Genomic DNA, 23628 nt, shown 5'->3' with positions numbered 1-23628 from the left:
GATGCTTTCTGCATCTCTCAATATTTTACTCATAGAAACCTTCAATGTTGCAACTCAAGTCCTGGTTTTTTTTCTTCAGTGATTTCAGCTTGAGAAATTCTGAGCATGTTCTTCCTTTTTGGTTTTCTAACTCCAGGTCTTTGCACATGTCGTTATAATACTTTGTCTTCTCGAGCCACCCTTTGAAATCTTCTGTTCAGCTCTTTTATTTCATCATTTCTCCAGTTCATTTTAGCTACTTTATGTTCAAGCATAAGGTTAAGAGTCTCTTCTGACATCCATTTTGGTCTTTTCTTTCTTTCTTGTATTTTTAATGAACTTTTGCCTTTTTCATGAGTATTATCCTTGATATCACCCCTCAACTCATGTGGTATTCAGTCATTAGTGTTTAGTGCATCAATCTATCCTTTAGATGGTCTATAAATTCAGGTGGAAGGTCATACCTGGACTCTCATAGAGTTGTTACAGTTTTTTCAGCTTCAATGAGCAATTGATGGTCTGTTCCACATTTGGCACCTGGCCTTGTTCTGACTAGTAATATTGAGCTTCTCCATTGTCTCTTTCCACAGATGTAGTCCATTTATTCCTGTGTATTCCATCTGGAGGTCCATGGGTATAGCCGCTGTTTATGTTGTTGAAGAAAGGTATTTGCAATTAGTAAGTCCTTGGTCTTACAAAATTCTATCATGGGATCCCTGGCATTTTTTCTGTCACCAAGGCCATATTTTTTAACTATCAATCCTCCTTTGTTTCCAACTTTCACCTTCCAATAACAGTAATTATTAATGCATCTGGATTGTGTGTTTGATCAACTTCAGACTGCAGAAGTTGGTGAAAATCTTCAATTTCTTCATCTTCCTTGTAGGCCTATGGATATTATCCTATCATTGACAGCATTGTACTTCATCATAGGTCTTGAAATGTTCTTTTTTTTCCCTTCAGATTTCATCTTTTTAATCAGCTCCACGAAGGATATCCTAAACACTATCTATTTTTTCTTCCAGTATTAAAGAAATGACATTCACAAATATTTTTAAGTTCTTCTATATCCTCAAGGTGGTGATCTCATAATGTAGATTAAAAAAAAAAACACCTCCAAGTAATCATATTCTTGAAGCAGATTTCTTGTAGGTACCTTCAGAAATTATTTTCTAACCATGATAAAGAAACATTGTGTACCAAATTTTTAAATGTCCCTAAATACTCACTATATTGAAAAAAAAAAAAAAAGCCTGGCCAAAGGTTCCCCTCTCCCCGAACTATTTTGAATGCCCAAGCTAAAAAAAAAAAAAAAAAAAAAAAACTGGTAAAAGGGAAAATGCCCAGACTTGATAAATGTCACAGAATTTGTTTTTAAATGGGAGACAAAAGTTTAAAAAACATGGTGGAGTTTGCTCAAAGGTCTTTATCAGGCTACCCTGGGAGCTCAGTTCAAATACAGAAGTTGATGTACTAAAAGATGTTTTGGAGCAGCCTCAAAAATCTATAAATACAGCCATTTGAAAGGATGATCCTGGATCAGAAGAATTTTTATTTCTTGTATATCTACATTATATGTGTATGTCTCATCTCAGTTTTTATAATTGTCTCTGTAATTCCCTTCAGAGTAGCGGTCATAACCATCCTGGCTTCTACAACTGTAGTCCCTGGACCTTCCATGTCCATGTCCGTATCCTCCAGGCTGACTATCGCACCTGCTGCTCCTGTAGTCCTGGTCCCCACCAATTGTAGAATAGCTGCAGCCACTCCCAGGGGCACCAAAGGCATCCCATCTGGTTCCTGGGGCCAACTTGCCCTTATGATCCATTCAGATCTGGCAGCCATCCAGGGACCATTCGTTGCTCGAATGTCATCTGAGGCATGTTCAAGATTGGCGAAGGTGATAAAGCTAAAACCGAGGGATCGCTAAGTTTCTCGGCCCTTGACAATGACCACCTCGGAGATAAGACTGAAGCTGCTGAAGTGGTCTTCCAACACCTACTCATCAGTTTTGAAATTGAGCCACCCCATGGAAAGCTTCCCTTCTTCAGAGGACATGGAAGTGAATTTGGGTCCTGGAAATTAAAAAATAGAACAGCCTGAGTGACAACCTAATGCTGAGTAGCAGAGAGAATCTGAAATATTCTTTCTGATGATGAATGCGACCCATTCCTCTTCAATTTGTTATTCCCGCCATAGTAGACCATATGATTGATCCCAAATGGTCAATACCAGTCCATTTCAACTCACTAATGCATAGGATATTGATCTTTATGAGTTCCATTTCATCTTTGGCTATTTCCAATTTTCCTAGACTCATACTTTGCACATTCACATTCCAATTATTAATAAATGTTTGCAGCTATTTCTTCTCATTTTGAGGCGTGCCACATCAGCAAATATAAGTACTGAAAGCTCAACTCTATCCACATCATTAAGTTCGACTCTACTTTGAGGAGGAGGCAACTCTTCCCCAGTCCTATTTTGAGTGTCTTCCAACCTGAGGGGCTCATCTTCCAGCACTGTATCAAGCAATGTTCTGCTGCTGTTCATAAAGTTTTCGCCAGCTAATTTTTTTTTAGAAGTAGATGGCCAGGTCCTTTTTTCTAGTCTGTATTTGTCTGGAAGCTCTGCTGAAACCTGTCCACCATGGATGACCCTGCTGGTATTTGAAATACCAGTGTCATACCTTCCAGCATCACAGCAACAGGCAATCTACTTCAGTATGACAACCTGACAGAGGAGTGGTGGCTGGTACATATACATAAGTGTTTAAAGGAAGGAGTAGCATTTTACCAAATAAATAATGGCTTTTTTGATCAGGACCTTTTACTTTTCTTGTCCCCACTGTCTCTAGGCAGTATAATTTGCTATGGTCAGGAAGATGCAGAATGATGAACCAGATGAAAAGTAAACCCTTGGGCCATGGATGATGGTCCGCTCTTCAGCAGGTGGAGCATGCATGCTCATGGTCTAAGCCTCTGTTTCTTCTTCTCCCTGTGCCCAGGATGCACCCCCACCCTCCTCTGAGATCCCTCACCCCTCCTCCTCTACCGGGTACATTTTCTTATCCCTCAAGGCCTAGATAGAGTAAATGCTACCTCTTTCTTCATGCTTTACCCAGGCTCTCTTCTCTTTCCAGGAGTATCTGCTGGTTGTAGTGTCAGCCCTCCTGATTGCTCCTTTATTCCTTTGTTCCTGCTCCTAGCTCCACACTTATAAAATATATCAGCCTAGTCCATCATTTGCCAGTCTCCTTTCTCTCTGCGTGGGGAGGGCCCTTGAGGGAGGGGTTGCTCTTTATTCACCCATGTCTCTCTAGGCCAGTACAGAGCAGTTTACTGAATGCTTCCAGGATGACTTGGAATGAAAAGGAGGACCCTGTCAGTGAGGCCAGCAGCCCATCTCACATGTGCTGACATCTGTTGAAGGCTAGTTCTTTTTCACATGGGGTTTTCAGGGCATCATACTATGATTATCATCCCTGATCCTGGCCACTCAAAAGACAGTATTGGTCCCCAGGGATTAAGACAACCTGAATCACCTACATGGACTTCCACTCCATTGAGAAACTCTGGGGCATGACCCAGTAATTCTCTTGGATAGAATCCAAGGCTCTGGTGGCACAGTGGTTAAGAGCTCGACTGCTAACCAAAAGGTCGGCAGTTCAGATCTACCAGCTGCTCCTTGAAAACCCTGTGGGGCAGTTCTACTCTGTCCTGTAGGGCTGCTATGAGTCGTAATTGGCTGGACAACAATGGGTTTGGTTTTTTTTTTTTTGGTTCTATGTGTATCTGCGCCAATGCACCAATCAGGAGATACGATGTTAGAGATCATGAGCTTATGTTAGAAATAAAACACTGCCACGTAATAGATTCCTAGCCCATCTGTTACTATGAGAGATACAATAGATAAAACACTACCTAGTAATAAATTACTATTCTATTTCTAAAAAAAAATAGATTACTATCCCATTCATATTATAAACATTCAGAGTTTGCTGACACATAACATTACTGTTAATGTGAATGGGATAGTAATCTATTTCAAGCCTCGGGTTGTAATAGTGAAGGATTCTTTGGGGAAAATATTCAACGATGCAGGAAGCATCAAAAGAAGACAGAAAGAATGCACAGAGCCATTGTACCAAAAAGAATTAGTCGTTGTTCAACCATTTCCAGAGGTAGCATATGATCAGGAACTGATTGTACTGAAGGAAGAAGTCCAAGCTGCTCTGAAGGCATTAGCAAAAAACAAGGCTCCAGGAATTGATGGAATATCAATTGAGGTGTTTCAACAAACAGATGCAGCACTGGAGATGCTCACTCGTCTATGCCAAGAAATATGAAAGACAGCTTCCTGGCCAACTGACTGGAAGAGATCCATATTTATGCCTATTCCCAAGAAAGGTGATCCAACCGAATGTGGAAATTATAGAACAATATCATTAATATCACACGCAAGCAAAATTTGGCTGAAGATCATTCAGAAATGGCTGCAGCAATATATCGACTGGGAGCTGCCAAAAATTCAAGCCAGTTTCAGAAGAGGATGTGGAACCAGGGATATCATTGCTGATGTCAGATGGATCCTGGCTGAAAGCAGAACATACCAGAAGGATGTTTAAAAAAAATGTTTACCTGTGTTTTATTGACTGTGCGAAGGCATTGGACTGTGTGGATCATAACAAATTATGGATAACATTGCGAAGAATGGAAATTCCAGAACACTTAATTGTGCTCATGAGGAACCTTTAATAGATCAAGAGGCATTTGTTCAGACAGAACAAGGGGATACGGATTGGTTTAAAGTCAGGAAAGGTGTGCGTCAGAGTTGAATTCTTTCACGATACCTATTCAATCTGTATGCTGAGCAAATAATCTGAGAAGCTGGACTATATGAAAAAGAAAGGGACATCAGGATTGGAGGAAGACTCATTAACAACTTGCGTCATGCAGATGACACAACTTTGCTTGCTGAAAGTGAAGAGGACTTGAAGCAATTACTAATGAAGATCAAAGACCACAGCCTTCAGTATGGATTACACTTCAACATAAAGAAAACAAAAATCCTCACAACTGGACCAATGAGCAGCATCATGATAAACGGGGAAAAGATTGAAGTTGTCAAGGATTTCATTTTACTTGGATCCACAATTCATACTCATGGAAGCAGCAGTCAAGAAATCAAAAGACGCATTGCTTTGGGTAAATTTGCTCCAAAGGATCTCTTTAAAGTGTTCAAAAGCAAAGATGTCACCTTGAAGACTAAGGTGCGCCTGACCTAAGCCATGGTATTTTCAGTCACATCATATGCATGTGAAAGCTGCGCAGTGAATAAAGAAGACTGAAGAATCCATGCCTTTGAATTGTGGTGTTGGTGAAGAATATTGAGTATACCATGGACTGCCAAAAGAAGGAACAAATCTGTCTTACAGGAAGTACAACCAGAATGTTCTTAGAGGCAAGGATGGCGAGACTGCGTCTTACATACTTTGGACATGTTGTCAGGAGGGACCAGTCCCTGGAGAAGGACATCATGCTTGGCAGAGTACAGGTTGGTGGAGAAGAGTAAGACCCTCAATGAGGTGGTTTGACACAGTGGCTGCAACAATGAGTTCAAGCATAACAACGATTGTAAGGATGGCGCAGGACCGGACAGTGTTTCATTCTGTTGTGCATTGGGTCTCTGTGAGTCAGAACCAACTGGAGGGCACCTGACAACAACATTAACAGTATAAAGGAAACCATTATCAAAGCCCTAAAATGTTTAGGCAAGGAGTTTTGAGTAAACCTTCTCTCTTGAATTCTATGAACACTGAAGTAAAACAGATGAATCATTCCATTTTCATACACACACACACACCACACAAACAAAAAACAAACTTTTCATCATAAAGAAAAAATGTCTCAGGCTGCAGGACAGAGTGATTGCTGTGATAAGTAATGCCGAGTGAAAGGAAAATCACTGTAGTTGGAATATAACTCAGACCTCATATATTTTTCTCTTCTTATCAATATTCAGCATGTAAATGGCCCTAATTTTCCATGTTCACAGGAAAAAAGGAGACAAAGCATATGAAGGTTAGAAAGGAAGGGCAGTGTCTCACGTTAGATGACTTTAATTTGAAAATCCGGTGGTTTGTTGGATCCCTGTAAATAGATTCCTATAAAATAATGGCATGCCTTAACTATGAAGAGATTGTTTATAGCAGAGAAATAATATTAGATCCAACAGGAAAGCAAGAAAACATCTGTGGTAATGGGGTGGAGTTAGAGGGCAATTTTAATGTAAAATTTTTCTTAAAAATATGTAGAAATTGTGGAGTGAGGGTTTTTTAACCCCCCCTCCTTTCCTTACACAGGATTATATTCATAGCCTATCTTCATGAAGCCAAAGCAATTCAGTGAGTCCAATCATTGAGCGTTGCATAGAAAACGTTTAAATTCACGCATTCAGTAAATTAGTGTTGTGACAAACGGGGCCATGTTGCTTTCTCATTTCTGAGATTGGTTTAGTAATCTGTGGTAAGAACCTTGGGCAATTAAGGGGAATATCACTGATTTCTAACTTCTCCTTTTCTGCCTCTGTGTTTAACAAAGCTTGTTTGATTTCTGTGGACAGGAAGAAAACTCTTTTTATGAAACATATTTTTAATCTCTTGAAATATTAGTGCCAGAGACCTCAGGCAAAAGCAATTCTCAAAAGCTCTCTAGGAGGTAGTTTTATATGTGGTTATAGCTCATCTAATATTATCCAAATATTAAAGAGCTTTGAAAATTCGAAAATCATTGATACTTTTCCATCCTCAGGTGATCGATAAAAGCAGGAACATATTGCTTTAGGATAAGCCGTTAGGTAAACACGTCATACAAAACATTACATAAAAATGCCGCACGACTCAATTTTATCTGACTCATAACCCCTGGGAACATTTAAATATTATCTCTTTAAAAATCCTTTATACACTATGATTCATGTATTCCAGTTGTCTTCTATTATAACTATGTCTTTTTTCCCCTAATTTGACATAACTTTGACAGTACTGCAGTCTCGGTGATATAGCTCTCTCCTTGCAAATCAGCCCCACCCTCCCCCATTCAACCTTCATTCAGATGATGAAAATGCACCACAACGGTTTAGATTTTATAAATTATTCATCCTGTAGTAAAGAAATTTTGGCTTCCTGCTGTAAGTGGCCTCTGAGTTGACAGTATATATTTTATTGAGCTCCGAATAGCTCTTAGCTTGTAGAGTCACCAGTAGATATCGCTGATTTATATATAAAGCTTATTTTTATTACTGTGGACATTTAAAAGGATCTCTGGAGCCCTGGTGGTACAGTGGTTAAGAGCTATGGCTGCTAACCGAAAGGTCAGCAGTTTGAATCTGCCAGCTCCTCCTTGAAAACCCTAGGGGGTGGTTCTACTCTGTGCGATAGGGTCACTATGAGTCAGAATCAATGGGATGGCAAGGTTTTTTTTTTTTTTCTTTTTGGTTTCTGTAGGTTTGGAGTCTTCAAGAATAACAGGTTTTCAACCCATGTGAAATATATATAGCTTAGTAAAAAAAAAGTTGTTTTTTTTTTTTTTTTTTTTAGCTTAAACATGGCTTATTCTTTTCAAATATGATTCTTTGCCTAAGGAAAACAATCTTTAGTAAAAATGGCATAAGGTTAGGTCAAAAAGGCTGAAGGCTGTGGAGTAACTTTCAAAATGATCAATTTTTTTAAAACAAAGTAATTAGTGATACTGCCTAGATTAATTTCCCCTGAACTATCTTTACCTATTTTTAAATATCTGTTAGTATTCATCATTGTTTAGAATGAATAAAAAAATCAGAAAACTGGAGCAGCATTTTAGCCTAGGTGGCAGACATTTCAGGGAGTCTTTGGGGTCTTGCTGGCGGCTTGGTGCAGTGTGCTACCAGGAGCCTCCCACAGTCCTGGTTGGGGGGTCTTAGGTAGCTAGTGCTGCCATAACAAAAATACCACAAGTAGGGTGGCTTTAAAGAACAGAAATTTATTTTCACACAGTTCTGGAGACTAGAAGTTCAAATTCAGGGCTCTAGCTCTCCGGGAAGGCTGGCTGTCTGTAGGCTTTGGGAGAAGATCCTTGTCTCTTTCCGCTTCCGTAGCCCTGGTGATCTCCAGATAGAATCTATCTTCCCCTGTTTGTGCTTGCTTTTTTATGACTCAGAAGTGGTTAGATTTAGGACTACGCCCTACACCTATATGACCATATTAATGTAACAAAGAAAACCCTAGTCCCAAATGAGATTATATCCATGGGTACAGGGATTGGAATTCCAGTACGTATTTTGAGGGACACAATTCAACCCACAGCAAGGAATTTGCAGACTTGGTCTCTAAACCCCACTGGGGGAGAGCCTTAGTAGGCATTGCCTGACCCCAGGAACATAGAAAAGAGGCAGAGGGAGCAGGGTTCCTGACCCCTTAGACCAAGGCATTGTCACTTTATAGTAAATTGAGGCTGTTTCCCTTGAGATGCATTGAAAAATGGTACAAAGAATTGTTTTTAATCTAACCTAGAACTAAGAAAAGAGGTGCAGGGGAAAAGGAGCTAGTCAACAGCTAGAGCTCTTAATTAAGAAAGTATTTGTCGACCCTAAATCTCAGAATCCATAGCTTGTGTTAACCAGCCAAATAGAGTGTTAGAGAAGAAAAGCTGTTTGCCTGGATCTCTTTACATTCAAGGAGCTGAAACCCAGAGCCTGGACTTTGCAGTAGCTGTGACGTGAGGGCTCTAGCTATTCCACTATTCAGCTGCCACTAATAAAGTTGTTTGAAACCAACGTTGCCTTCTGATATCAGACTTAGGCATTTCATGTTAATCTTTGTGTAGTTATGGATACAGTTTCTCCAAACTAAAATATCCCAGGTCTGCTTAGATGAGCATGCTAATTTTGTTTTTAAAATTAAGCTCCTGGGAAATCACCCAATTGATTTAAAAACCAGAGGTGATTTTGTTTTATTTCATTTTTTTTACATCAGATGCAAAGAATTGATTTAATCATAAAAAAAAAAAAAAACTAGTTAATAGCCCAATATTATTATTGGGCCATACAAGGCTTTTTCCTGTTTTATTATTTTTTCCTCTTCATTCTAGATCCACACCCCCATCTCTTCCCCGCCCTCTGTTTCTTCCCCCGCTGGGACGCGTTTGCTGTGTGTCCTAAAATATACGTGCACATACACATATACACACGTGTATGTCATTGTTTCCTCTGGATTTATTGAGGTGTAATTGGCCTACAGTAAACTACCTGCTTCTAAAGTGTACAAGTTTATAAGCTTGGACATAAGCATTCACCTAGGGAACCATCATTATAGTCAAGATAGTAGTGAACATACTCATCACACCCATAAGTTTCCTCCAACCCCTTTGTAACCCCTGCTTTCTACCCTTCCCTCCCGTTTTCTCATCCCCTGGCAACCACTGATCTGCTTTCTGGGCCTCTAGATTAATTTGCATTTTCTAGAATTTTATATAAAAGGAATCATACAGTATGAGCTCCTTAGTTTGACTCTTCAGCATCATTATATTGAGATCCATTCATGTCGTCAGCGTATTGTAACTCTTTATGCCTGAGTAGTCATCTGGTGGAAGAGTTACCAAATGTCTTTATCTATTCACCTGTTGACGGACATTCACTTGTTTATTTTTTTCCAGTCTTTGGCTATTACAAATAAAACCAAAAAAAGGTCAAAATAAAACAAAACAAAAGCAAACTTGTTGCCATTGAGTCGATTCCGACTCTTAGCAACCCTACAGGGCAGAGTAGAATCCAAGGCTGTAATCTTTATAGAAGCAGATTGCCACATCTTTCCCTCAGGGAGTGGCTGGTGGTTTCAAACAGTCAACCTTTGGCTTAGCAGACTAGTGCTTAACCACTGTGCTGCCAGGGCTCCTTATTACAAACAAAACTACTATGAATATTTGTGTACAGATCACCGAATAGACATATGCTGTCAATTCTAGGATAGATTAGCTGAATCATATAGTAGGTGTATTCTTAAATTTAAGAAACTGACAAACTCTTTTCCAAAGTGGTTTTACCGTTTTGTATCCCTAAAAGCAGCATCTGAGAGTTCTAGGTACGTCACATTCTCACCGATATTTGGTATGATTTGTCTTTTTAATTTTACCCATCCATGTATCTTCTTTGGTGAAATTTCTTCTTAAATCTTTTGCACATGCATTTCGGTGTTTCTTCTGTTTTTATTGATCTTTCTCAGCTCTTTATATATTCTAGATACAAGTTCTTTGTCAAACATATTATATGTAAATAATTTCTTCTAGTTTGTATTGTCTTCATTCTCTTAACAGTATCTTTCAAAGATAAGAATTTTTAATTTTATATTAAATGCAATTTATGTATTTGTTCTTTTATGGATAATACTTTGGATGTCCTATCAGAATTATTTTCCTATTCCAAATTACAGATGATTTCTCCTATTTTTTCTTCTAGACATTTTATTGTTTTATGTATTGCATTGAGGTCTAAGATTCATTTTGAACTAATTTTTGTATATAATGGTGCTTGGTATCAAAGATTGTACAACCACTATTTGTTGAAAAGACTACTTTTGCATCACTGAACTGCCTTTGTACCTTTGTCCAAAATCTTTTCCCCACGTATGTGAGGTTCTCTATTTTATACTGTCTTAGTCATCTTTTTTTTTTTTTCAGTCGTCTAGTGCTGCTATAACAGAAATACCACAAGTGGATGGCTTTAACAAAGAGAAGTTTATTCTCTGATAGTCTAGTAGGCTAGAAGTCCAAATTCAGGGCGTCAGCTCCAGTGGAAGGCTTTCTTTCTCTGTTGGCTCTAGGGGAAGGGCCTTGTCATCAATCATCATGTGGCCCAGGAGCTTCTCTGTGCAGGAACCTCAGGTCCAAAGGATGTGCTCTGCTCCTGGTGTTGCTTACTTGGTGGTACAAGGTCCTCCGTGTCTCTCTGCTTATTTCTCTCTTCTATATCTCAACATATTGGCTTAAGACACAGTCTAAATTTGTAGACTGAGTCCTGCCTTATTAACATAACTGCCAGTAGTCCCATCTCATTAACATCATAGAGGTAAGATTTACAACACATAGGAAAATCACATCAGATGATAAAATGGTGGACAATCACATAATACTGGGAATCATGGCTTAGCCAAATTGATACACACATTTTTGGGAGATACAATTCAATCCATGACATATGCCATTGATCAATTTCAGCAATAGGGTTGCTAGGTCCTAGGATGTATGCTTGCCTAATTTCTTAAAGTAGTGCCACTGTGCCATTCCTATTTTAATTATGACAGTTAAGCTAGTATCCTTTCATTTTTCTGTTGCTTCATATGAGAACAGTTTATATTTATCGCAAAACAACAACAACAAAAAAATAGCTCCTTCATATATGCCACTGCCACTGCCGTCGAGTCGATGCCGACTCATAGTGACCATATAGGACAGAGTAGAACTACCCCACAGGGTTTCCAAGGAGTGCGTGGTGGATTTGAACTGCGGACCTCTTGGTTAGCAGCTGTAGCACTTAACCACTACGCCACCAGGGTTTCCCCTTCATAGATAGATGTCTTATAACATGAGACAGAGTTGTCATATTTTTTCATAAGTGAAGCAATTTGCTCCTATCTACCATCATCCCTTAAAAGTACCCAGCATAAGCCAACTTCTTTGTCATATGTCACATGGTATGGAATAGATCTTTCTAAATAGTCACTATTTCAGATGAATGAGATGAAGATTCTATCTGTTGAACCATGAGTCTTGTAAATATAAATCTGTAATGTCTTTTTCTTAGTAACAATCCTGCTGGGGACGTCAGGGCATGTTCTTTAATGCCTTATTCTAGGTTTTTTACTACATTTGAACTGGAATGTATAGCAATTTATTTGCCCCGTGATATTTGTTGTAACACAAATATAAAAACACATAATGGGGAATATTAGTGTCTGTTGAATAACTGTTGCTATATCAGGCACGGTAATGGGACCTTTATGTGAACTAACTCATTCAATTCCCAAAACAACATCCACTTTACAGATGAGGGTATCCACCAACAGGAAGAGTAATTGACACACAAAAAGTCACATAGTAAGCGATAGAATTTTTGACTAACAAAACCACTCTTAACCTCTTGAATTCCAGCTACTTCATAGCCTACTTTTCCCAATGATCAACTTTTATGGGATCATCTCTTTTATTCAGTTATGTTTATTATATTTAGGGATATAGGGCTATAGGGTCGCTATGAGTCGGAATCGACTTGACGGCAACGGGTTTTTTTTTCTTTTTTTTGGTGGTGCAGTGGTTAAGTAGCCGGCTGCTGATGAAAAGGCTGGTGCTTGGAACCCACCAGCTGCTCTGCAGGAGAAAGATGTGGCAGTCTGCTTGCATAAAGATTTACAGCCTAGGAAACCCTGTGGGGCAGTTCTCCTCTGTCCTCTAGGGTTGCTATGAGTTGGAATTGACAGCAGCATGCTTGGAGTTATTATATTTATTTAATGAAAAAGATTGTTAAAAAAAAATAAGGCTAAAATAAATAAAATGAAACTTTGGACGGAAATAAATTATTTTCTGGACAAATGAAATCTATTCCTTGGCTATTAAAATCAGCAAAAATTGGGCGCAACTTAATTATAACTGGCGGCTTAAGTGTGGAGGGTTAAATTATTTGGAAAAGAAGTATGCTGATAAGAGCCACCTTATACTGTATTTACAATAAAAGATCACAAAATTTGTCTGCCTTAATTTACCATGGCTCATATTGTTGTTGTTAGTTGTCATTGGGTCAGTTCTAACTCATGGTGACCTTATGTATAACAGGGAGAAATGAAATATTGCCTGGTACTGTGCCATCTTTATATCAGGCAAATGTCGATGTACTTGTGTTTTGAATTGGCCTCTAAAGGGGCAAATTATTTAACCATCACAAGCCTATTTTCAATTGGGATAATAATGGACTTTTCCTCATTGGGTTGTTATAGCAATTTAATGTGTTAACGAACAACAAGCACTTTGCATAGTGCCCAGCACACAGTGAGCTGTTTTGGGGGTGCGTATTGCCACGTGATTTTGTTATCTACTGTTGCACAAGTAACCACCACAAATAATGGTGTGGGTCAGGGATTTAGGCTCAGATGGGTGGCTCACCAGCTGGGACACTGGACACTGGAACATCCACTTCCAACATAACATCGTATTTTCATGACGGTGACTCTCAGCTCTCATTGTTCAGATGCCTGCTCTCCACCTTTGGAGATTCTGGTCTAATTGCTCAGGAGTATTCCAGGTGTTAATGTTATTCAAAGCTGAGTGATTCTGGAAACGCTGGTGGCATAGTGGTTAAGTGCCAAGTCTGCAAACCAAAACATCAGCAGTTCGAATCCACCAGGCACTCCTTGGAAACTCTATGGGGCAGTTCTACTCTGTCCTATAGGGTCACTATTAGTTGGAATCAACTTGACAACAATGGGTAATGGGTTCTGGGTGATTCTAATGTTCTACTTCCTAGTTTGTTGCATACTGCCTGGGGTCTTACAAGCTTGCAAGTGGCCATCCAGGGTATAATACTTGGTCTCCATTGGCCTGGAGCAACAAAGGAAGAAGGAAAGTCAGGAGTAGGAGGAGGAAATGGAAAGTGTGGCTAATTGTCTCTATGAACAACTGCCTCTTTTGCCATGAGACCAGAAGTCCTGGATGGTGCCTGGTTATCATTACTGAACATTTTGATCAAAGATTTTATAGAAGAATCCTGATCAAAAGGGGGAAATGTAAAACAGAATTCCAAATTACCCTGGAATCCAGACTTTATGGAGCCATGGAGGCTGAATGAACCCATAAAACTATTGCCTTAAAAAATTCCCCAATGTTTTTTTAAAACCAAATAATACCCCAAACTCATTGCTTTGGAGTCTAATTCTGACTCATAATGAGCTTAAAGTTTTGCTTAACTAGTAAAAAATGTCTGCCTTGAGCATTGTGTTCTTTTAACATAACTGTATGGGATCAAATTGAAAATAACAACTCAAAAGATGAGATAGGAAACTTAGGGGGCAGTGAGTTTGTGTTAATGGGGGAGGAGCCACTTGGAAAAGAAGGGTGAGAATGGCTGCACAACTTGAAGTGTATAACCAATGTCACTGATTTGTAAATGTAGAAATTGTGGAATTGGTGTATGTTCTGCTGCACATATTCTCAACAACAGCAAAAATAGAATAAATTATTTAAAAAATGTAAAAAAGTTATTTTTTCTTATTATGTAAGTGCACAGTGCTGTAAAAATATTAGAATTTAGTAATTTAATCAACAAATACTTATTGGATACATACAATGAATAATATATAAAGAAAAAAATAAAATTTATTCATGAAACCCTTTTAGAAACATTCTGGTGTGTTGCCTTCCAGTCTTTGTTGCTCTATGCTACATTAATGTCTCATGCTATTTAATATCTTTTGAAAGCAAGGGTCCTTGTAGTGTTGTATAGTACTTCATAATATCAGTGCTTGGCAACGTGTTTATCCATTTCCACTCTATTGAAATGTCAAAGTTTTATTTTTTTATTTTCAGTATTAAAAATAATGCAGTGATAAATGTCATTGAAAAGTCACTGGTTTATTTGGTTCATTTTTGCCTTTACCACTATATTTTCTTTGACCTGCTTGAGTTGTTGCTATGTTTATAAAATTCAACTTCCAGATCTTTATAACCAATGCCTGTATCCATATTCGGTTACTGAAGATAACCAGAGGGCAGTTATTCCTGTTCACAGATCTGTCCGTGCCCCCCCAGGCCATGTACCTACTTGAGACCAGTGGATCAGGCAGGTAGGCACCTGACTCTTCAAGACCAAGAGCCACATCCTTCTTTTTCATGCCCTCCATTAAGAGCCATCACATCTCAGAGTACCCCAGCTGCTGTTGTCTGGATAACAGAGCAGTGGTCTTGAAACAGGTGACTGTTGGTGATGACCTTTGTAGAGAGAATTCTAAGGTGTCTACCTTCCTCCAACACAGTGAGTCCAAGAGAGTTTCTGACACCTTGATTCTCAAAGAAGAGGGAAAGCAAACAAAACACAGATTTAATTTCTACCCTTTCAACCTACCCCATTACTGTTGAGTCAGGACACAGTAGAACTGCCCCATAGGGTTTCTAAGACTGTAAATCTTTATGGATCAGATTGCCATGTCTTCCATGGAGTAGCTGTTGGGTTTGAACCACCAGCCTTTCAGTCAGCAGCCCAGTGCTTAACCATCATGCCACCAGGGCTCCTTAATTTCTACTAAGGCACCTCATTGCTTACATCATATAAATATATATATAAATCAAAACATATTTTTGAAGCTCTGTTGCTATAGTAATATAATTTAATGTTTAAGTGACATTCTAAATTTACCTAATCTATGGGTTTATGTGAACATGCCTAGTCTTCCCATGTAACATATGCTCAAATCATCACTTTGGGTTCATTCTTAATAACTATTTAAACCCAGCTTCAATTTTATTTATTTTCCTAATGACATTCTGACCACCTCCATAGAAAGTGATCTCTTCCTTTTGAATTCCTAGGATCTTTATTATTTGTGTACTATTGTGGCCTTTACCTATTAACTCAGACAATATGTGCTAGCTTTTTATATGGATATCTATCATCTCACCAACCACACAGAGAACCTTCCTTCCTTAAGGAAAGGAAGGAAAGGGATGAGGTCAAATCCATTTTTTGCATTTCTTGTTGCACCTACGGATGCCTTTGTCAAAGTTGGTGCTTAATGGTGTATACATGTTTAAGGAAAACTATGAATTCAAGCCTTAAAAGCATAAAATAAAAGGCAAAATCAAAAAGTTTCTAGAGCAGAGACATATGAAGAGGTGAATGAGTACTGGATACTTTTTGTTTATTTAAAATTTGGAACATTTGTTGATGAAGAGTGTGTAGGCAGGAATGGACAGTGGTTGAGAATTATAAAAGTAGTTTGTAGAAAGTCACAGATTACAAAATACAGTACTACAGACAGTTCATCTCACTTATGCTTAATGTCGCCTTAAACCTAGGAAGATGTCAGCGTTAACAGAATGGTCAGCCCAAGGAGATGCTCCCATAGAAAACAGGGTTTCTGCCAGCTTTGTAATTTCTGTTCTATAGCTAAATAAATCCTGGTAACCAGCAGTGTGAGAGAGCACAGCCAAGTCTCTGCCACACCTAGCTGTAAAAATCAGATTTAAAAATAAAACTAGCTTTGTAAACTCTAAAGAACTATAGACTGCTGTTGCCATTGAGTCAATTCCAACTCATAGTGATCCTATAAAACAAGAGGAGAATGCCTTCTAGGGTTTCCAAGGAGCAGCTGGTGGATTCGTACTGCCAACCTTTTGGTTAGCAGACAAGCTCTTAACCACTAAACCACTAGCCTAGAAAATCCACTCTGTTCCACTCTGTCATATCATGTCACAATGAGTTGGAATCAAACTCGACTGCATACAACAACAGCAATCAATCAAAAATTCTAACAGAATTTTGCTTCATCACCTTTCAACATAATGCAAGATCTTTTAGCATCTCTGCCTAGTTGCACACATTTCTCCCATCCACTGCTCCTCTTGGTTTTCCCACCTTCATCCTCTCCGTAGAATCATCAGGGACTCAGAATACTGCTACCCACACCACCACCATGACACCATAGAATGCGACCAGTTGGCCCCAGTGCTCCGTCACTAGCCCTGTGCACAGCTGTCCTGCATCCCCCACTTCCTCTGTGGTTAGCATCCTGATGTCTATGTTTACTGCAGCATCCTTAGCTTGAAGGCCTTCTAGCTTCTGAAATGAAGTAGACTGAGTAGATGTTAAATAAACTTCTGAAGGAATATTAAAAACAAGACACATTCATGGTTTTGTGAAATTTCTAACTACATAAATATGGACTAATTGGCTTTTATCTGCCTGTGTTTTCTTTTTTTTAATTTTTATTGTGCTTCTGGTGAAAGTTTACAGAGCAAATTCGTTTCCCATTCAATAGCTTGTATGTAAAGTGTTCCATGAAATTAGTTGCATTCCTCTCAATGTGTCAGCACTCTCCCTATTTCCATCCTGGGTTCCTGGTTTCCTTTTCTTCAGATTTTCTTCCCATTCCTGCCTTCTCATCATTGCTTTTGGGCAAACGTTCTCCTTCTGATCTAGTACAATTGATTATTCTGAAGAACACGTTCCTCTCCGGTGTTATTGTTTATTTTATGGACCTGTCTATTGTTTGGCTGAAAGGTGGTTTCCAGGAATGGCTTCAGTTCTAGGTCAGAAGGTATCTTACAGCCATAGTCTCAGGGGTTCCTACCTATGAGATTTTAAGAAATTAATGGATATAGTGAAAAATGCCAGTTGGTATCTCTGAGGTCTTATCATGCCCCTTTTATTTTCAAGTGATTTCCAGAAAAAACTTCTACTTTCTAATTTTGCAGAAGTCAAATATAAAATTACATTGGCTATTTTTTTTGTAGGTGATGAATCCCGGTAGAGAAGATATGATTCTGTTGAGAATGCCTCTTTTAATTAGCAATTGCAGTGTCCGAGGCTGATGCGTAGGGTTGCCAGATAAAATATAGGACACTGAAGTAATTTGAATTACAGATGAACAACAAATCTGAAATTCAAATTTAACTTAGTGCCTTATACTGTTATTTGTTCAATCTGGCCACCCTATGCTGAGGCGATGCCTCTTAGATTGTTGGTGCTGTCCAACTAAGTCACATTATAATCATAAATTGTCCCAGCTACTTTAAACTATTACTTTAAACTTTCTGAATTATTAGCTGTATTCTTTGAATTAATATACCCAATTTTTATGCAAATAATACTCACCTTCTATGTTTACCAACCCCTCCCTCTTCTCCCAAGGTATTTTAAGAAGCACCGCTATACCAATTTTTTTTTTTTTTTTTACATATTGCTATACAAAATTAGCATAGCATGCTCGTGAAAATACCTGGTAAGGGGAGGGAGTGGTTGGCAAACAAATGTAGAAGGTGCTCGTTATCTGTGTAAAAAAAATGGTAATAATAAAATTCCCATTGACTGTTCAGGTGTTTCCTAATAAATGAAACCATTTCAAGAACTAGCTTCTTGTTTTGAAAAACTGTAGTGCAGTCAGATGAAATATCATTTTTAGCACATAGGAAATAGATGATTTTAATATAAAATACATAAGAAGCTTCCTACATTTATTTTTACCTACACTTAACTCAGTGTACCTCATTTTGTAAAACAGAAATGATAATGGCTGTGAAGTACAAACCAGGATAAAAGAAAAAAATGAATAATAGTAGAGATTTTGTTTTTAATGAAGAGGTATATAAGGAAGGAGAGTACTCTTTTAAACTGATATAATTTTTTTTTTTAATTCATTTTGTTGAGAATACATACAGCAAAACACACACCAATTCAACAGTTTCTACATGGTTGGGTTGGTAAGGAATCTAGAGACCCTGTCTCAGCAGTGGGACCCTAAGAAAACTCCAGAAACTGAGCCTTAGTGGGGACATGGGCGTGTTCTTCAGCTCCTTAAGGGGTGTCATGTGAAATGTTAATACATATGTTTAAATGGCTCCAGGGCAAAATTAGAAAAGCGGATAGACGCTACTATGAAGAAGATACGAAGAAATGCTGTGTTTTTTACGCAAATAACACATGCCTTCTACGTTTGTTTGCCAATCACTCCTTCCCCTGAGATATTTTCCTAAGTGCTGCTATGCCAAATTTTTTACATGTTGGTGTAAAAAAAATTGGGATAGCATGCTTATGAAAATACTTCATGGGGGGAGAGGAAGAGGGAGCTGTTTGCAAACAAACAGAAGATGTGTATTATTTGTGTAAAAATATGGTAGACAGTATGGTCATGACCAAATATCAGCCTTATTTATACCTTCGGTAATTTTTTAAGAGAGTTGATGGGTTTTGTTGAGCTCCTTGGCCTCTGCCTAGTCCAACCAGGTGTGCAGATGTTGTGGAGAGAGGCTGGTCTTTGGAAACCCGCTCATCTTTTGAATTTGACTCCTGTCACTTATTAGCTATGTGACCTTGTATAACACTGTTTTCCTTTTCTCAGCCCAGAATATGGGGATGATAATATCTACCTGGCAGAATTGTTGGGGAAAGCAAATAAATTTTGCATGAGAGATACTGTTACTGAATCTTAAAACATGGGTCCTTGTCTGGTGCACTCAGACCTGCCAATAATCTGGACATGTCTTTGGGAAAGAGAAAGTAATTTTATTGCAATGTGCAGGGCAAGAAGCCAGAAGGAAGTTCCTCAGATCTGACCCCCTGAGCTATGGAGAAAAAAAAAAAAAGCAGGGCTTATATGTGATTTGGGCAGCAAGATGGTGGCCTCATAGGTGTATTGGGGAGGGAAAATTTTAGAAGGCAGCCTGGAAACAGGAAGTGACGTGGTTCTTGTTGGACCTCTCACTTCAGAATAGGGTTGGGTGATGGTTTTCCTTCTGATTAGTTCTTCCTGTTGTGTCCTCTGTTGAGGCCAATTAGTGGTCACAGCTGGCCCTTCCCATGAGGGGTGGGCCAAATCTGGCTTGGGCTAGTCTAAGGACTAATGGAAAATTGCTGGCATTTGTAAGGTCAGGTTACAATACCTGGCACGGAGGAGACATACTTCAGAACACAAGCTCCACTCAGGACCCTGCCCTGTGTGTTGACGTGGGTGGTTGTTATATGATTATTAACTTGGTGATAATTCATTGCATTGTTTTGTGCGTGCTTCTGCATGTCTGCTATGCTTCACAATAGACATAATAAAATACTTTAAAAAACTTAAAATGAACTGGAAATTATTAAGTGTAATAGCCTTTACATACAAAGTAAGATTATGTTAAAATTTTCATTTCATCTCATTTCAACAATTAAAAAAAATCCTTTTCATTTAAATGGAAACAATAATGGCATAATGGTTAACAGCTACAGCTGCTAACCAAAAGGTCTGCAGTTCGAATTCACAGGTGCTCCTTGGAAACCCTATGGGACAGCTCTACTCTGTCCTGTGGGTTTGCTGTGAGTTGGAATCAACTCGATGGCATCAAATTTGGTTTACTGTTTTCATTTAAACACATGAATAACTATTTTGCCTGATAGTACAGGTCAATCAGAAGAATTTAAAGGTATATATATATCAAAGAAAACCTTTCAAATTGTGTTTTTTTCCCCCTGGCATTTACTAAATTTAACATTTATCTCCATGACAATGTATATGGTGCAGTTTTTAAAGGTATCTTAATTAGGTACTTTTGACCTGAATGTCCTAGACCTATAGCAGCTCCATAGATGAACTTCATGGGAGGTCCTTGAACCCTCTGAACTTGTGTGCAACATGTTAGGATGCACTGTATGCACTTCTTCAGGAAAAGGAGAACCCATAGCTTTTATCAGATCCTAAAATGCTCTATGATATATACAAGGATAAGAACCACTTACCTAAATGAACTAACACAGAAGCCCATGAGATACTTGTTTAAATATTTGAAATGTTATAGGTAGGTTACCCCCTTTCATCTTGTACATTTCTCCTGAAGAGTAATTGATTATGGCATGACATTAACTTGGCAGACACAGGTGGTGTATTGCAGGGGTCAACCCTGTGCCCAGGATTATTAACCATCTTCATCAGTGACTTGGACGATGAAATAGTACATGCTGTCCTTCTCTGAGGATGTCATAAAATCAGATAGGGTGGCAAAACCTAGGGGGATAAGGTTGAAATTCCAAATATTTTTGAGAGGTAAAGAAATGAACAGAGGCTATTTCCAATGAGGTCAAAAAGGACTAGAACAGAATAATAAAAATCAGGGTGGGAACAAATGCAAGTAAATCTAATGGAAGGAACTGGTTACAGAAAATCCAAATAATAAGAATTCTAAGGGTCCTAATATAAGGGGATGAAGGGTAAGAATAAAGCTAAAACTCTAATCATGGAATCTGCTACTACACTTTTTTTTTCTTTTTTTGAGAGAAACAGAGGCTTTTTTTGCGTGTAGATTATACTGAGTGTGATGGTTAAGACTGTGTGTCACCTTGGCTGGGCCATAATTCTCAGTGTTTATATGTGATCACCCCCATGATGGGATCTGCTATGAGTTGCCAACAAGATAAAAGGGAGTTTCCTTGGGCTTGTGGCCTGCATCCAAGTATAAGTGGACGTTCTGGCTTTTACCTGCTCTGGATCCGGCAGCTGCCTCCTGTCCGTCTTACCTCCAGCTCTTGGGGCTTGAGCTAGAAGCTCACCTGCCAATCACGGGATTTGTTGATCTTCACAGCCTGTGAGCAAGAGCCTGCTCATAGACCTACCAATCTTGGATTTGCCAGTCCCTGCAGCAATATGAATCAGGAGAAGCCTTGTGGTCTTGCCTGTCGATCTTGGGATTTGTTGGTCTTTACACCCTCTGAACAAGAGTTCTGCTCTCCGACCTGCCAATCTTGGGCTTGCTAGCCCCTGCGGCTACGTGAATCAGAAGAAGCCTCCATCCTGATCCACGGACTTGGGATATTCTAGCCTCTGCAATCATGTGAGCTGTTTCCTTGATATAAATCTGTCTCTGTATATATTTGTAGGCTTTACTGGTTTTGCTTCTCTAGAGAACCCAGCCTAAGACACTGAGTAACTGAGATGTCATCTTTTTGGTTGAATACTGAAGATATCCAAGTACAGTCAAATCTCTGAGGGCTGGAACTTGACTGCTTTGTTTTTCTGGGTCTCAAAAGTTTTCCACCTTTGACAAGGTTCAGTCTTACCACTTTTTTATTGTGCATTTTAGTGGAAAATATTGGAGTTTTCCTTCTCTGACAGGTTTCTGTCTCACAAAAGTTTCTGCTTTCATAGGTTTTAGTGTAGTTATTTCTGTGGCATTACTCTGTTTTTTGAAGCAAAAATTTTGCACACACACTCGCACATGTATGCATCGTGTATAAATGTGTATATGCATGTTTGCAAGTGTGTGTTTGCGTGCATGCATTAGCAGGAACTTTAGCTATGTGCTTTGTCATTTGGGTCTCCAAAGCTTAAAAGGGATGTGAGTGGGACTTTTGGAAAATTGTTTAGGAAAGGAGAATACACAATGAAAGGAAAAGAAAGGACTTGAAGATGAATCCTCTCAAAGAATAGAAAACAAATTTGTGGAAATGTGCTGGAGAAAACATGGCAAGTAGTTATGCTGTATAAACACACTGGACTGGGGAGAACAGAGCTTCCTTGAGCCACGTTGGACAGGTTTAGACCCTGTGGAGTTTTCTGACAATCAGCTCAGGAAAGTGTTAACAAAAGGACTATGATAATAATGACCTAAACAAAATGGGATTACATGTTGTTTAGAGGACTTTTATATCTACATGTAAAATAGATTTCACAAGGGGCTACACTTTAGCTATGCTCCTAATTTTTAGAGTCTGTTCATGAAAAAAGGCTGGTGGAGCAGAAGGTGAAGCGGGTGAGGACAGACAGTGGGCAGAGGTCAGGTTGTGCCAGGCCTTTGTGGGCCTCTGCAAGGAGCTTGGGTTTTCTGTTGGTGAGAAGGGAAATGATCAGAGGTTTTGATATAAGAAGGGCTGTGCATGTGATTTATATGATCAGGGAACCCCTTTGGCTTTAGAGGGACATAGGACTGGAGAGAGGCAACCTGGAAGCCAGAGAGAAGGCCATTGTGCTGTCGTAGTCCTGTGATAATGATGGTGGGGACTAGGGTGGTTTTGGTGGCGGTGGTGAGATACAGGATTTATCCTAAGACCCTGGCAGAATTTCAGATGATTTGGTGGGGCATTCTGGGGAGTGCAAATGATTAACTCGTTTGCCGGGTAACTGAAAGGCTGGAGGTTGGAGTCCACCCAGAGGTACCTCCAAAGAAAGGTTTGGCAATCTACTTCTGAGAAATCAACCACTGAAAACCCTGTGGAGCACAGTTCTACTCTGACACACGAGGGGTCATAATCGGGGACGACTTGATGACAAGAGGTTTTCGTGGGGCTTTAGTGCTCAGTGATCTCTATGTGCCTTCCCCCAAAATGCTCATAATAATAATGCAGTACTAGTCAAAATAATTTCAACAAAAATATAGGGATATTTTCTCAACCTTATGTACAGTGTAAGTAAAAATATTTTTTTACTAATCTGCAGTGTACGTTTCAAGTAAACCCCATATACTTCTTTGATAAGACAGATAAGATAAAGATCCCCCATAGCATCTCCAGTGAGATGACTTCTCCAATCGCTTCTATACAGAGATGCAAGAGTCCCTCGGTGGTGCAGAGAGGCCCTGGGTGGCTCGACTACAAAGTGAAAGGGCAATGGTTCCACTATACCCAGAGGTGCCTTGGAAGAAAGGCCTGGCAATCTACTTCTGAAAAATCAGAGCCCGGCTCTGTCCTGACACCCATGAGGTTACCACAAGTTGAAATTGACTACATGGCAACTTTTGTTTTTGTTTGTTTGTATATTTAACGTATAAGTTCAGGAGTGGTTTTTGGATAAAGATACCTGATTTGCTTTAGTCCTTCAAGGAAGGCTATCATCATCATTTCCATTTTATGGTTGAAGATGCAGGTTTAGAAAAAGGCGAAATGCATACA

General features: G+C 39.1%; 1 protein-coding gene and 1 pseudogene across 2 annotated transcripts in view; one reads left to right on the top strand and one right to left on the bottom strand.

Moving 5' to 3' along the window:
* PRKN (parkin RBR E3 ubiquitin protein ligase) overlaps positions 1 to 23628 on the top strand; it is a 1623853-nt gene that overhangs the window by 443609 nt on the left and 1156616 nt on the right. The gene's annotated exons all lie outside the window — the stretch shown is intronic.
* On the bottom strand, positions 1432 to 2457 carry LOC135232640 (RNA-binding protein 3-like; annotated as a pseudogene).

This window comes from Loxodonta africana, chromosome 1 (assembly GCF_030014295.1).
Source record: "Loxodonta africana isolate mLoxAfr1 chromosome 1, mLoxAfr1.hap2, whole genome shotgun sequence".
Lineage (NCBI taxonomy): Eukaryota > Metazoa > Chordata > Mammalia > Proboscidea > Elephantidae > Loxodonta > Loxodonta africana.
This window is presented reverse-complemented; position numbering and strand designations above follow the sequence as displayed.